Below are 15,513 nucleotides of genomic sequence, written 5' to 3'. Positions count from 1 at the left end.
GCCTTCAGCAACCCATGCTTGCCTTGAGACCCGTGAAGGTCCCTGTTAGAATAGGATTTCAGCAACCCATGCTTGCCATGAGACCCGTGAGGATCCGGGGTAGAATAGGCCTCCAGCAACCCATGCTTGCCTTGAGACCCGTGACGGTCCCGGGTAGAATAGGCCTTCAGCAACCCATGCTTGCTTTGAGACCCATGAAGGTCCCGGGTAGAATAGGCCTTCAGCAACCCATGCTTGCCATGAGACCCGTGAAGGTCCCGGGTAGAATAGGACTTCAGCAACCCATGCTTACCATGAGACCCGTGAGGGTCCCGGGGTAGAATAGGCCTTCAGCAACCCATGCTTGCCATGAGACCCGTGAAGGTCCTGGGTAGAATAGGACTTCAGCAACCCATGCTTACCATGAGACCCGTGAAGGTCCCGGGTAGAATAGGACTTCAGCAACCCATGCTTACCATGAGACCCGTGAAGGTCCTGGGGTAGAATAGGCCTTCAGCAACCCATGCTTGCCATAAAAGGCGACTATGCTTGTTGTAAGATTCGACTGACGGCATCGGGTGGTCAGGCTCGCTGACTTGGTTGACACATATCATCGGTTCCCAATTGCGCAGATCAATGCTCATGTTGTTGGTCACAGGATTGCCTGTTATTAACAGACCGCCGCCATATAGCTGGAATATTGTTGTGTGCGGCGTAAAACTCAACTCACCCATTCACTCACTCACTCACTCACTCACTCCAGAGCGACCCATTCCAATAACTCTCAATACATCTTAGCATTTCGCAACCAATCTCAGCTGCTTCTTTGAGCGGTATTTAGAAGGTGGTGTGATGAACAAGAACGATTTGTTTATGGACGGATAACTTCTTTATTTCAGTGGATGCATCAATTGCTGTCAGAAGTTGTCTATCAAAAAATCGTTCAATTTAATTTGTTTCAAGATTTGTTATGCCTGGCGTCATATGTCGAAAAAAAACAACACCATGCCTATTTCCTAATTTCTCTCTAGCGTGTATGAACCATGGTTGTTACAAAGGAAACTTGAATTCCAGGATGCCTGGAATACATTTCAAAAATACATAGTGCAGTACTATAATTGTAAGGGGTGTTTTTTCCTAGTCTTCAAAACAATCGCAGGTGATCGTTACCCCGCCACTTCAGCGTTGACTTAAGACAGGCACAAGAGCTTGATGGAATTGAGCCCAGGCCTGATGGTGCCACCGAAGACCACAGAGACAGGCGAGTGACAGCTCTCACGTAATTCGAGTGGCATGTAGCCGATTTGTCTGTCGATAGATAGGCAAGTTATCGAGCCAATATAATATACAGTGTTGTATTTCACAACTCAGGGTCATTCTATATTTGTAAAACAAGTGTTTGGTTTTCCTGTTGTTGACCTACTCTCAGGAAATGGAGGAATGTGCCTGGGGATGTAGAGCCTATTGGATTCAATTGTTCGTTATGTCACATGTCGCCTGTCCCTTTTCTTAGAGATTGATTCTGTTGTTAATTATATGACATGCCATTTGTCCCCTTTTGTAGAGAAGGATTTCATTGTTAATTATATGCGTGTCATATCTGTTCTCTTTTGTAATTAGATGCAGATGTCATCCGCTCCTCTTTGTAAGAAAGGATTTCATTGTCAATTATACGACATGCCATTTGTCCCACATTGTAGAAATATAATTCATTGTTTATTATATGGCATGTCCCCCTCTGTAAAAATGTTTTTCATTGTTAAGTATGTGACACGTCTTCTATCTCCTTTTGTAGAGATTGATTTCATTGTTAATTATATGACATGTCATCTGGGACTTTTGCAGAGATGTGGTATTCAAAGGAAAAATCAAGAACCCGATTACATACCGTGGAAGTGCTGATAAAACAAAAACAAGAAACACTCCTAGCAAGCTACAGAAAATACAAGGGGCAACTGAGAAAAAAGGACAATGTCATAAAAGATCTTTCAAACAAATATAAACTTGCAGCGACGAGAATTCAAAATCTTTCTCTGCAGCTTGAAACTCGGAGAAACCGTTTGAATAATCTCACTATGATATACGCCATAATGCCGACCCATACACGGGTGCAGCAGAAGGCTGAACTTACAAGATTATCACAAACCTTTCTACACTTATCCAAATTTCATTGGATTGTTGTTGAAGATTCAAAGAAGAAGACTCGATTAGTTGGTAACCTGTTAAGAAACCCTGGTGTGTCGTTCACACATCTGTGTGTTTCGACACCTTCAAATGTCCACTTAAATGTCGGTGGCCTCGTAAGAACATCTGCAAAGGGTGTGAAACAACGAAACAAAGGAATATCTTGGCTTCGAAACAACGTGGATCCAGCGACTGAACCTGGAGTTGTGTATTTTGCAGATGATGATAACACGTACCATCTGAGAATATTTGAGGAGGTAATCTCTAATATCCTTCTTCTCCTTTAAGAGGCATTTAGAAACTGGTATTATGAAAAGGAAATACTTTTTATGGACAGACAGCTACTTTATTGCAATAGATGTAGCCCCTAGCAGCGTTACCAAGTAAATGGTACACAACATGTGCAGCAAGGAGAAATGATACACAGCATATGCAAGAAGGAGAAATTATACACAACATGTGCAGCAAGGAGAAATATATACATGAATAGAAGGATATTTAAGTTAATACAATTGAAAAGACTGGTGTACAGTATGTTGTCAATGACATAATGAGGCTCGTTTTGAATACGTCAACCTCTTCAACTGTAGAAACTTAAACACACTTCATGTGTGTGTGTGTGTGTGTGTGTGTTTTGTGTGTGTGTTTGTGTGTGTATTCATGCTGCATATGTTGTGCATCATTTGCTTGATAACGGTGTTAGGATGTACACCGGAACGTCGCATCTACTACGAATACTAAAACTATCTATCCATATAAAAGTGTTTCCTCTACCTCTAACATGGCACATAAATTTGTTAGGCCAAAGGCGAATCATATTGTAATGTATTATAAATAAGTACTGTTCTGTGTTCCTCTTTTATAGAACATAGGGAAGTACTTGAATACTAGCATTTGAGAATTTAACAGATTTTAGTACTTGATGAAGATTGGTTGATTGCACCCCCTACGTGGCAGGATTTGCTGATCTTGGGTTCGATTCCCAGGTTCGAGTTGACTATGATCCTAGGTATGGCATCAGGTGTTACTTTTATAATGTTACCATCATGGTGTGTGACTTTGCGCGTAGAGCTCGAGTAAAAAATCAGTTAAGTTAAGCAACGTTAGGCTCGCAGAGGCCTTGGCTGGATGACCGTGTTTGGCAGGTTGACTCATGAGAGTTTCTAGGATCAGTCCTACCAAACAACGGAACACGTACGATACATGTAGTCTCCCCTTAGGCGAGTGAGTTTGTTAAAAACACGTGCCTCAGCTCACATGGCAGAAAAAGGGTACCCAATGGGATAAGTCGCGTGTCTATCAATCGTTTAGCGCCTCCCAGACAGCTTGGGTTATCCGGGGTGATGAAAATTAGATTGTAACGCTTTGAGAGTGATCCTCTTTGGTGCGGAATACGGCGCATTAAATGCCCTCATTATTGTTATTATTATTAGTTTTATAACACACACTTTGTGATAAGTCAGAAATGGTGGAAAGCACAAAACAAAATCCCCAACCAAAGTTGTATACCTGTGGTTCGCAAGGGTTCAAAAAGGCGTATGTTGATGAAGGTTTATACTTCCTCGGGAAACATGGGTTTCCAAGACGACGCGAATGTCTGTGTGCAGCTGCTCCTCTTTGGTGTTCCAGGAAAAGGTGATCGTGGGTTTGAATCTGTGATCATCCGGATTATGTCCCTTTCAAATTGGTAAACGTCTAAACCCCAAACTACTGCTGGCGTTTCTCAAACTCTTCAAACCTTAGGTTAACGTACTTCTTTTCCCTTAATCATTGTCTTCATCAAGTGTGTTCTTTGATTGATATTTCTAAACATACCTCTCCCACAGATGAGACGAACTCGGAGGTTTCTGTCTCGCCGGTTGGACTCGTTGGAGATCAAAGATATACAGCGCCTATTGTGAAGAATGGAAAGGTAACGATAAAAGGACATATTTTTCATGATCTGATACAAATTAGAGAAAACACATTTCATGTTCCAAAGATTTATTACCGATGATCGTTTTATTAAAAAGTAAATTAAAATGTAATTTGTGGAAAATAGAAGTTATATATGTTGGTGCGTACGGTACGTACGTGTGGGTGCTTTGGAATTTGCTTCTCATCTCAGGTGACCCGTTGGCGTGTAAGCTATGACCCTATTAAAAAAATTGCAACAGACATGGCTGGATGTGCCATGAATCTTCGTCTTTTCTTTGAAATTCCGGATCTTCAATTTTCCCACTGCACACGGCCGGGATCTCAAGAATCCTATATCATCTCTAAGACCAATATTACCTTGAATGAACTAGAACCGCTAGCTGACAACTGCACAGAGGTGAGTACCTGTGATGTTTATCGCGTTTTTTCTCAAATGCTGTAGATGAGGGTAAAGAAACCCGAGCTGCCTCTTGTGATGTTGGCACACAGGGATAGTATACGTTTTATTTCCATAGGAATAACAGGAAAACTATTGCTTTGGTTAGAAAATTATCTTAGTGATAGAAAACATTCAGCTGTTATTATTGTCACAAATCAAATCCAAAATCTGTCTTAGCTGGTGCTCCTCGAGGTTCTGTCTTGGGAACACTATTATTTCTCGTTTATACAAGCGAGAATACTAGGTAACGTTAATCTCTTCGCTGGTGATACGTCCCTATACTTGTAACTGAAGATCCGTTTCAGGCTCAGACATTTCTTAATACTGGCCTAGAACGCATTTCAGACTAGCCTAGCAAGTGGCATTTTAATTCTAATCCTGAAAAGACAGAAGCTATGTTATTCTCCAGTAAGGCTGATGCAAGTCGACTAACACTTTATAATACTACGATTTCTGAAGTTTGTGAAAATAAACACCATAGTCTGGTTTTACAAAATTATAGAAAATGGCAGCAACATATTGATTATATAGTAGCCAAAGCAAGTCTACTAATAAATTGTCTGAAACGTTTGACACAGAATATCGCTTGAAAGTGCGTATGAATACTTCATTTTGCCTATCGTTGACTACTATGGTTCATCTGATAGAGAAGCTACATTTATATGCCCTTAGGACTATATCAGGTGCAGTGAGGGGCACAAGTCGCGAAAAACACCATGCTGAGACAACATATAGTTCCTTAGTCGAAAGGCGCCGTTATCATAAACTATGCATAAATGGTAAATGGGTTAACTCCACAATATCTCTTAATATGGGTACTACCAAATGTTTCTAGTCAAAGCCGCTATAATTGCGAAACTCCGATAATCTCCAGTGTAATGCATGTCGTGTGTCTTACTTTAATAATTCTTTTCTCCCATCAGATGTTAAAGTATGGAATTCACTAGTCATCATTGTTGGAAATGTTGAGTCATTAGCCTGATTTAAGAAGTGTACATTTAGTGACCTGACGTTATCCCTAATATTTAAAAATTACACATCGGATGGTCCCAGGCGAGGTCATATTCTTCTCTGTAGTTTGCGACTGTTTTGTGTTTGTACACTGGAAAAAAAGTTCACCTTTACAAGCTTGTAAATCTTTTGTAAAGATGATGTTTACAAGACATTTACATTTTTGGAAAGATGATGTTTACAAGACATTTACTACTTGTAAAGATCCACAAGGGGAGATAACTGGTGGGTGATGGTAAAACGGTTTGCAAGGCCTCAAATTCACACCTAATAAATCCCAAAGCCTAATTACAGTTTGACCCCTCGACATAACTAATGAGGTAATTGGGGCGTGAAATAAGAGTGGGACAGACCACTGTTCAGTGGACAGGGATCACTCTGTTAGTGGTAGGATGCTGAAGCTCTTACTACAGTGTTCGGTGGAGTGAAGATGCATGGGTGTGTCTTTCACTATGCGCAAGCTGTTTAGAAAAGAATTCCGACTCAGTATCCCACTTACTTTGTGTTTGAGAACAGTGAATAACAATAACCATAAACAATATCACCTTGTCACCTCTGATAATATGCTATATGATAGAGATTGTGTTGTGATAACATAACACATGACAGTATATGTTGCTATGAATCATGTGGTCGATCCAACTTTTACCAATAGTACCAGTGATACAGATGGGATAGGTCACCTTTTGAAATATTTCACAATCATATTTGATTTTTGTTGTTTCTGTTGATTCTTCCTTTCTGTGGTCAGCCAAGCAACAATCCACCACAATCCCATAAAATCATTGAGGCATGAAGTCCCATAAGCCAACTGAATAATTTTAGGCTTCGTGGGACATACACCTGTTGTACACGGGCTAGTTGCAGTTAACACATACTGCTATATTTAACATAACTAAACAATAACCTTCAGGAATGGAAGCCCATGACAGAAATGTGCCCTGGACAAATAACAGGTAAGAGGTTGGCATGGGAGGTTAAAGTAACTTGTTGGAAAAGCCCATCCCAACGTTTTCGAGATGATAAATTTCATGTTGGACTGGAGACGCAAATTAATAAACTGAACATGGTGCAACATAGTGCTGGCCAGACACTGCTCCTAAAGAAAAAGAAACATCAAGACCTCCAGAGAGAACTGCCCACCCTGGAACATAGGGCATTATTGATATGTTGTATTATTTTGATAGGTTATCTCATGGACCGAAACTTTCTAAAAGGTCACATGAAAAAGGAAAACACAACTTTGCAGATTCTGATACCTTTTGGTATGCAATTACCGAAACAAATCATAAAAAATGCCAATTCAACCTATAAAGAAAAAAAAACGCGATGGAAAAACACCTCGAATTCGGAGTTCAAACGATTCACTAAATTTCCCCCAGCGCTGGGGGAAGAAGTTGTTTCAACAGTTGTGCTGCGCTGCGCCCATACCGCATGCGCAGTGAATAGGTTCACGGAGCTTGAAACAGTATGCATGCCCGGAGTATGAGATCGTGAGCAGTAGTCTAATCTTGGTTGTGTACACAAACAAGTAAATAATCTACTCGTTACACAAAAAACACGTTGATTGTAAGAAGAAGCCTCTATCACAGAGAAAGCTTAATGTCTGGTTTATTGACACCTATATGTATGGCTGCCTGTCTGCTAAAGACAATATGCAATACACAGCTTCAATCATTGACCACATGCAATTTAAACTTAACACCTATCAGGCTATACGCCATAAACAAAATAAATTGATTGATGACTCATGCATCCGAGTCCTGTCTCAGCCACATTAAGCAGGTGTGATACTTGGGGGTATTCTCACGACGTCGACCCTCCGAACTTTTCCATTCGCAGGAAGGCGACCTCAAGTTTGTCTTTGATGTTTGATGTTGTTTTAACAGGGGATTAACAAGGGTGGGTCATCTCAAAGACAGGTAGCGAAAAGTGTTCACTCCAACCCATGAAAACCTGGAACACCTCTGTGCGGCTGAAACTATATACGGCGACGGAACCTTCTATGTGACACCAACTATCTTTTATCAGTTGTACACTCTGCATGCGATGATTGACAACCAGATGTTTCCTCTGGTTTTCTTGCTCCTACCGGACAAGCGACAAGTTACATATGAACGAGCTTTTCAGCTCGTCAAAGATGCAGCTGCACAACATATCGTTTTCAGCTGCTCCCAAACCAGATTCAGGTGAGTTTACTATAATTGATTAATATTACTGATATTAACAAGTGTGAGCAATTAGCCGATTACGTCACCACCCAGTGGATTGAAGGAGAGCAGGCACCACCAGTATGGAACCACCACGACACCGAAGGGCCCCGCACCAATAACCATCTGGAGGGGTGGCATGGTCGTCTTAAAAAGATTATTGCCAAGGCACATCCAAATATATTTGAATTGATCCGATTCCTGATAGGAGAACAAAACAAAGAATGAGATCCTGCTGGTCCAATATGCCGCTGGTCAACGCTTGTACATATGACATGTTTTTATGTCTATGGGTTGCAAAGAAACTACATCCGTTTTTCTCGGATGACTGGATCTCACGGAAACTGGTGCAAACGCTTGTCAGTTTCAAGTCCTACTTTGTACTTGGACGAATTACTGTTTCCAGTCGTTCACCATCTCTACTGAGATGATTTTTGATTGGATCGAACGCAGATTCAGAGATGGGTTTACAAAACCCAACATCTCTACATACATTCTTTATGGATAACAACATAGTGTATATGATTTTGTTTAGCAACGGTATATCAATCCATAGTGAAACGACACATCATATACAGTACAAAAAGTTGTTATCCATAAAGAATCTTTCTTTCTTGTCACTCGGTTTGGTCTCCCGCGGGCTTCGTTACGGGGGACGAAAGTCCAAGTACAACCAGGGATACTCTACAATACTCTATATAGGCTCCCTGGTACAACATATTGCACTTCTGAATCGCGATTGTATGCTTGTAATTTTATTATTTTCTTACAAACAGCAGAACTGATATAATGGAATATATGTTACTAATACTTATAGTGGTGGAATATTTGACATGTTGATATTTCATATGTTTGGTAGTGGTAACGCCAAATACTAGTAAGTTCTTAACCACCTTGTGCCTGTAAAAAGACAGAATGGCCTTCGTTCGACTTTGTGCATTGTCAGTTTATTCACATGGCATAGGAACCATATTTGAGGTGTGGCGAGTCACACTGCTTCCATTTCCCTCGCTACTCTGCTACATCTTTATTGGATAAAAAATTGGATAAAAAAACATTTTGAAATTCTTTGAGGAGTTGTAGGCTGGTTTGACAACTTGCAGTGTCATCATCGCGATAATGCGCCGAGGAGTGGGTTGTTTAGGTGGTGAAAGTTGTAATGTGCTGAATTTAGTTTATGACGCGTGAACAAGGAATTTAGCATATCATAACATTGAAATAAATTTGATGTTCGCTTGATAGTGCTCCATGGTCAATACTGCACTGTTGATGGAAATGGTATTCTTTAATGCGGAATTTGTTTCACGTTTATAATACTCCCGTCTTTCATGCAAATTAAATTATCTCAAAACAAATAGACAGCGTCAAGCTTACACTAGATGTTTATTTACAGATTATAACAAGAGGAAGATTAAATTTCATGCAAAAACATTCCATTTACAAATTTACGGAAAATATGTTACACATTATTATCAAATATACAATCAAAAACAATGGGGTAGCATTGTAGTTGTGCATTCTTTAATACTTGTTCATATTTTGCTTTCTTATGGCTGGGGAGGTCTGCCTGTTGCATCCCTTCGACTCGATTTCTGAAGAAAACAGTCAATATGATTATACTTGCATTAAGTGAATGGTAAACCAATGTGAAAATAGAATCAATGGTTATTCTCATAATCTCATAGCAGGTATTATTGATACTTGTGTATTTAGTGCATTAGAACACAGGTGTTGTATGGTACAACCTTTTTTCTCCTTTGAAAGATCACACGGATTAATACTGAGGGGTGATTGTTACTGAATCTCCCAGCCTTGAACAAAACCTCAACACATAACAAGGCCTAATCCCTTGTTCATTGATGAGCAAGTCATGTCAGTAACGGTTCATTAATTAACAAGGCCTAAAGCCTTGTTAATTGATATCATCTCAGTTAAGATTCATCAATTAACATGCCTTCTTCCTTTCTAATTGATGGTAAGCCAAGTTATGTAGTGCATCCTCTTTAAAAAATGTCATCTAATTCTTGATTCCCGAAAGCTACTTAAATTGGTTTTCATGTTTACTTACTGTAGTTTTTCTGGAACTTCTTCTCATGACATCATTGTGTTTGTTTTGGTTGTTTTTCTTTCTTGAGACGGTTTCCTTTTTTGTCTGCAAAGATCTTGTCATAGCCACTGCAACAAACAAAATACAATACCCTGACAGAAACTTTGTTTCAGTAAAACTGACGTATATTATAGAGTGATTACAGAATTATGGCAAGAAGTCGTCACCAAACACATGCACCCGATTCAAACGGTTGAACAAAATCGCCCATGAACATCACATTTTGTTACATAATTTTATTGTTTGGAGCTCAAGAAATGAGCATTCTTATTTACTAGTATATGACAGTGGGTTGTGCTCATTTTTTGTTGTGCACTGAGGCATATAGAACAGAGCATTAAGCAGAACTGCAATACCTTGAAACTCAGCGTGCGGAATAACAGGGAGAGCTGCCTTAGCGTCCTTATTCTGTCCTGTTTCCAACCTAAAAAAATACAATTCTAAATTTATTGTCAGCACAATGAAGATAAATTCATGTCGAGGTTATTGTAGAAACACCTGAAGTTTTACTTGTTGAATGGTTTAATGTATTGAAACTCTTGCAGTTACTGTATTTAAATCATATTAAAGTATATTCTTACGTCTGTTGTGGATTTAGGGTCATTCCTTCTACAGACTCAGCATTCCGTAGAGCCTGCCTCACAGTTGTCTGTGAAAGTAAATTCATGGGGAAAATGCAGTTAGCATTTTGAAAAACCTAAGAAAATGACTAGCAGGTATTACAACTAAAGTCTTAAATAAAGTCGAATTACTGCTAATACAACAGCTGGTGTTACCTGGGGAATATATTGCACCTCCATAGCCTGATTAAGTCCCAGGAAGGATATTTGGGTTAAACATATTTTTATTCAGAAAACTGAATTTGGAACATTGCTGAATTGCATGCAACTGTAATAATAAACACCATCAAGACCATAATGACTGACAGCTGTTAAGCTTCGTTTTAACTTAGATTTCAATTTACGATGCCTTATTCAAATTTATCAAATCTTTTACTCAGAGTAATAAAGTTATGTAATGATTCTAGAATTTTCTGATTTGTGTGGCCACTTTCTGATTGGCTTCCATTCAAAACTGCGTGTAGGGAAAAACCGTTGTTATAGAAATACATTTGACGTCTGATTAATTCGTATTTTTTACAGCAAAATATGTAATGAAGGACATCTTCGTTATGGTAGCCGCAACTGCATTGGGCGTTATCAAAGATATGTCTATTTACTCTATCTGCGTTTAGGTCACTTATCCCGAGCTTGAAGCGACAATGTATTATTTGACAGAATCGATTTCCGTAGTATACATCATAGATGTGTGAGCTGGAGTGCTGGAGATTTCTTTTGAACTCTCCCAGCGAAGGAGAGTTTGCAAGTTTTACACTCAGAGTGTTCCAAACTCTAACTGTATCTGGGAGAAAGGAGCGCGAATACAGTTGCGTCCTGCACATTAAAGTATTTAATCGCTTACTATTTCTAAGGTTGTAATTGCTATTTTCTGAGACAGCGGGTCGGATAAGGTTACTTAAGTAGTCAGGAACCATGTTGTTACACATTTTGTAGAATAGTACCAATTTAGCGTTCTTTCTTCTTTCTTTAAGTGACTTTATATTAGTTTCATTGTATAATTTTTGGTGGCTCGTTCCTCGGACTGCGCCACATATTGTGAGCAGTGCGTCAAGGTGGAGATTTTCGAGACAAAGTGACTCTTCTAGAGTGCAGTTATCCCAGATATGACTACAATATTCGAAATTAGGTAAAATGAAAGATTTGTACATCAGCTCTAAAGTTTTCCTATTTAAACGATATTTGAAGCTTCTCAGGCAATTTATCATCGGACTTACTTTCTTAACAATTTCATTAATATAAGTACTCCACGAGCAATCGTCCTGAAATGTTAGTCCGAGATGCTTATGATTTTTCACTTCTTGAACGGGCATGTCATTCATGTATAGGGTAGGCTTGGGACTAGTATTAAGTTTACGAGTGAAGAGTACGGTTTCCGTTTTATTTGGATTAAAATTTACTTGCCATGTATTGGCCCAGTTAGATATTCTGTTAAGATCACTATTTAGACTGTCCGCTGCTATCGTGTGGTCATCGACTATTACATAAATTGACGTGTCGTCCGCGAATAAGCGTACATTACAATCAATTCCTTCAACAATATCATTTATATAAATTATAAAAAGTAAAGGTCCAAGAACAGATCCTTGAGGTACGCCAGCTGAAACGGGTTTGCTATCGGATTTATATCCGTTTATAACAACCTTTTGGGTTCGATTTTCTAGATAACTTTCAAACCATCTTAAGAGGGAACCATTAATACCGTATTTGTTCAGCTTAAAAATGATACCTTCATGCCAAAACTTATCAAACGCTTTGCTAATGTCGCAAAATACTGCTCGGATTTCTTTTCCTTGATCAAGTCCTTTGGCAATAAAATCATATAAATAAGTTAACTGATTAGTAGTTGAGTCGCCTGGCATGAAGCCAGACTGAAGAATAGATAATATTCCATTATCTCTTAAGTAATTAAACACATGTTTGAAAACACATTTTTCGAAAATTTTGGCTAAACAACTTGTTAAAGCAATAGGACGGTAGTTAGAACATTCGTTTTTACTTCCTTTTTTATGAAGAGGTGTGACCAGAGCTTCTTTCCAGAGTGAAGGATACCTGGAAGTTTGAAGAGACAAGTTAAATAGTTGTGACAATAATGGAGATATCTTAGCGCCTACGAGTTTAAGTAGTCTGTTGCCTATTCCATCTGGACCGGTAGCTTTTGATATATCAACAGATAGAATAATATCTTTTACCTGGTAATCCTTCAGTTCGACCACAAAAACAGCTGGTGTTACCTGGGGAATATATTCCACCCCCATAGCCTGATTAAGTCCCAGGAAGGATATTTATGACGTGTAATAAACCTTTGATCAGACAGTTAGTCGGGCTGTTGTTCTCACATCGTGATTCAATATACTAAACACTTACTGAATGGCAGGGATACTCTACGACTCTGTATATTGAGCTCCCTGCTAAATGATATGGTAGTCTTGAGTGTAAGATTTCTCAACAACCATGCTGCTGAAGGAACACATGGCATCATCAGGGTTGCCTTACTGATTTTACAAATAATATACTTGCATCATCTGCAATATACTCACCTGAATGTGCCCTCTGAAGACAGACATTCTGAACGGTTTGTAGATGTAAAGTCTCAAATTCACGATAGCAAAAATGTCCGTATGTTGGTGTGCAATGAGCAACTGCATTTTCCCATCGGGTGTTCATATATGTATTTAGATATAGGTCATCAAATTACTTTGAGTTACTCTTCCTCTCTGTAACTTCTCCAACCAAGAAATACAATGGACAGTGCACGTGTACACAACGGTTTGTGAAACATGTAAATAAAGGTATGTCACTTTAATATGAATTTTACCAATTGACTATGTTGTTGAAATAGACTATTGTTCATCAAGACTAAGTGTTATCAAAACTCTAACTCAAATCGGCCAAATAATCCCACTAGTGGTATCCTCTTTGGACTGAAGTTGTTTATTTTAAGAGTAAGAGAATTATAAGGCATGCTCAACTGGGTTTGCTCGTTTAATTAATCCCACACAGCCATCACCAGCAGAGGGAATGATTTACACATCTCATTTTTGTGCTTAATTATTGTGTTTGTTATTTATTGGTAAAAAATGACATGGGATTGTGAACAGCTTTACAGTTTATATCGACACCGGTACCATACAACATACAATACAAAATTTAAATGCAGCATGTGTTGTCACATATGTATATAAATTTGAATAACAAACATGGGTAAAGCTTGAAGACAATCTTATATGGAAATAGTGAATTATCTGATCTTATAATAATCTGTCCATCTTAAGATCTGCCTACCTCTTCGTCACTGCTTCTTTTAGAAGGTTTGTCATATGATAGTCTTGTATTAGAACTTTGGTTTATTTACCTTTGTAAAGTGCATTCCACACATACAAACTAATTGTATCAATATAGAACATTTACGAGAATGTTATTGGTAAGATAATTATTTTTGGTGTCTTGATGGTAAAATTGTGGATGCTCACCGAAGTAACCATAGACCTAAGACAAGAAAAACATCTTCAAGCAGAAAGGAAGACCATAACAGAGTATGGAAAAGTTTTTTCCCATCTTGTTGGGTCAGTTGTGTATGAAGTGAACTATCGCTGTTGACACTGATTGATTGTATGATTGTGTAGCACTTTAAGAATTTCTTATATTCACGAAAGGCACCAAATGCAAAGCAGATTGTACAGTTATGTAAGTTATGTTTTATGTATGAATAATAGATTAAAAAATTATGTACGCCGAACATACACAAACAAATGATAGACCGGCACGCACCATTTAAATATTCTGTAACATAATTCTTGTAAATGATTATATAAATCTTGTTACACAATGATTTTTATTAATTCATTTGACTACTTGCTCCAATCCACACGTGCTGACATCACAACCAATTATCTATTGACATGTTATGAGATTTCTTGAATACGCCCATTGCATATCACCGTTAATGAGCACCAACATAAAAGGTCTAGTGACAGGTGTTATTTAGAGAATGCATATAGTTCCCATGGAGTAGAGTGGTAAAATCATCGGAATGAGCTTGGGATGATGATCTCGAACAAAGGCAAGACATTTGTTTTAACAGGCACAAGTATTTGGTATATGGATCAATGCTGGCCGTACACATGAACTTTCATGTTTTCACGCACCAGACGCAGTTGCATTGATATAAAGCACAAATGGACTACACAAAATATGGCTTATTCCTTCAGTTTTCATGAATAAATATGTCACATGCAAGATCCATTATGCATATCAACAGTAAGAAATCTAACAGAACAAAAGAAATAATAAATTAAGTTTAAAGAGTCATGGGGATTCTTGAGAAATGGCAAAAATTGAAAGAAGTAGTGGTAAAATCCTTCCTAAATTTCCAAACATTTACAAGCCTTGTAAACATCACCTTTAGAATCGTTGTAAATATTTGTAAATATGACATCTAAATTTTGTAATTTTTTGTAAATCAACATTTTTTTTCTTCTGCATGAGTACACCACAACATCCACCAATGCATGTAGCACCAGCACCCTCATACATGAGACACAACCATCACATCCACCAATGCATGGCGCACTGCCACGAGTATAGATGAGGACACCACAACATCCAGCAATGCATGGCACGCCGCCACCGACACACCTGAGTACACCACAACATCCACCAATGCATGGTGCACTGCCACCGGCATACATGAGTCCACCACAACATGCACCAATGCATGGGGCACCAGCATCACATCCACCAATGCATGGCACACCGCGACCGACATACATGAGTACACCACAACATCCACCGATGCATGGTGCACTGCCACCGGCATGCATGAATACACCACAACATCCACCAATGCATGGGGCACCAGCACAGGCATACATAAGCCACCACCATCACATCCACCAAAACATAGCGCACCGCCAACGGCATACATGAGTACACCACAACATTCACCAATGCATCGTGCACCGCCAGCAGCATACATGAGCACACCACAACATCCACCAATGTATGGCGCACCACCACTGGCATACATGAGAACACCAGAACATCCAC

At 39.0% G+C, this 15,513-nt stretch overlaps 1 pseudogene; it reads left to right on the top strand.

The window, feature by feature from the left end:
- Window positions 1-1,802: 1,802 nt before the first annotated feature.
- The window catches only part of LOC137295261 (galactosylgalactosylxylosylprotein 3-beta-glucuronosyltransferase 1-like), a 128,877-nt pseudogene continuing 115,166 nt past the window's right edge, over window positions 1,803-15,513 (top strand).

The sequence above is a fragment of the Haliotis asinina genome, chromosome 8 (assembly GCF_037392515.1).
Source record: "Haliotis asinina isolate JCU_RB_2024 chromosome 8, JCU_Hal_asi_v2, whole genome shotgun sequence".
Classification (NCBI taxonomy): domain Eukaryota; kingdom Metazoa; phylum Mollusca; class Gastropoda; order Lepetellida; family Haliotidae; genus Haliotis; species Haliotis asinina.
Note: the sequence above shows the minus strand (reverse complement) of the source record. Positions and strands in the feature narration are given on the sequence as shown.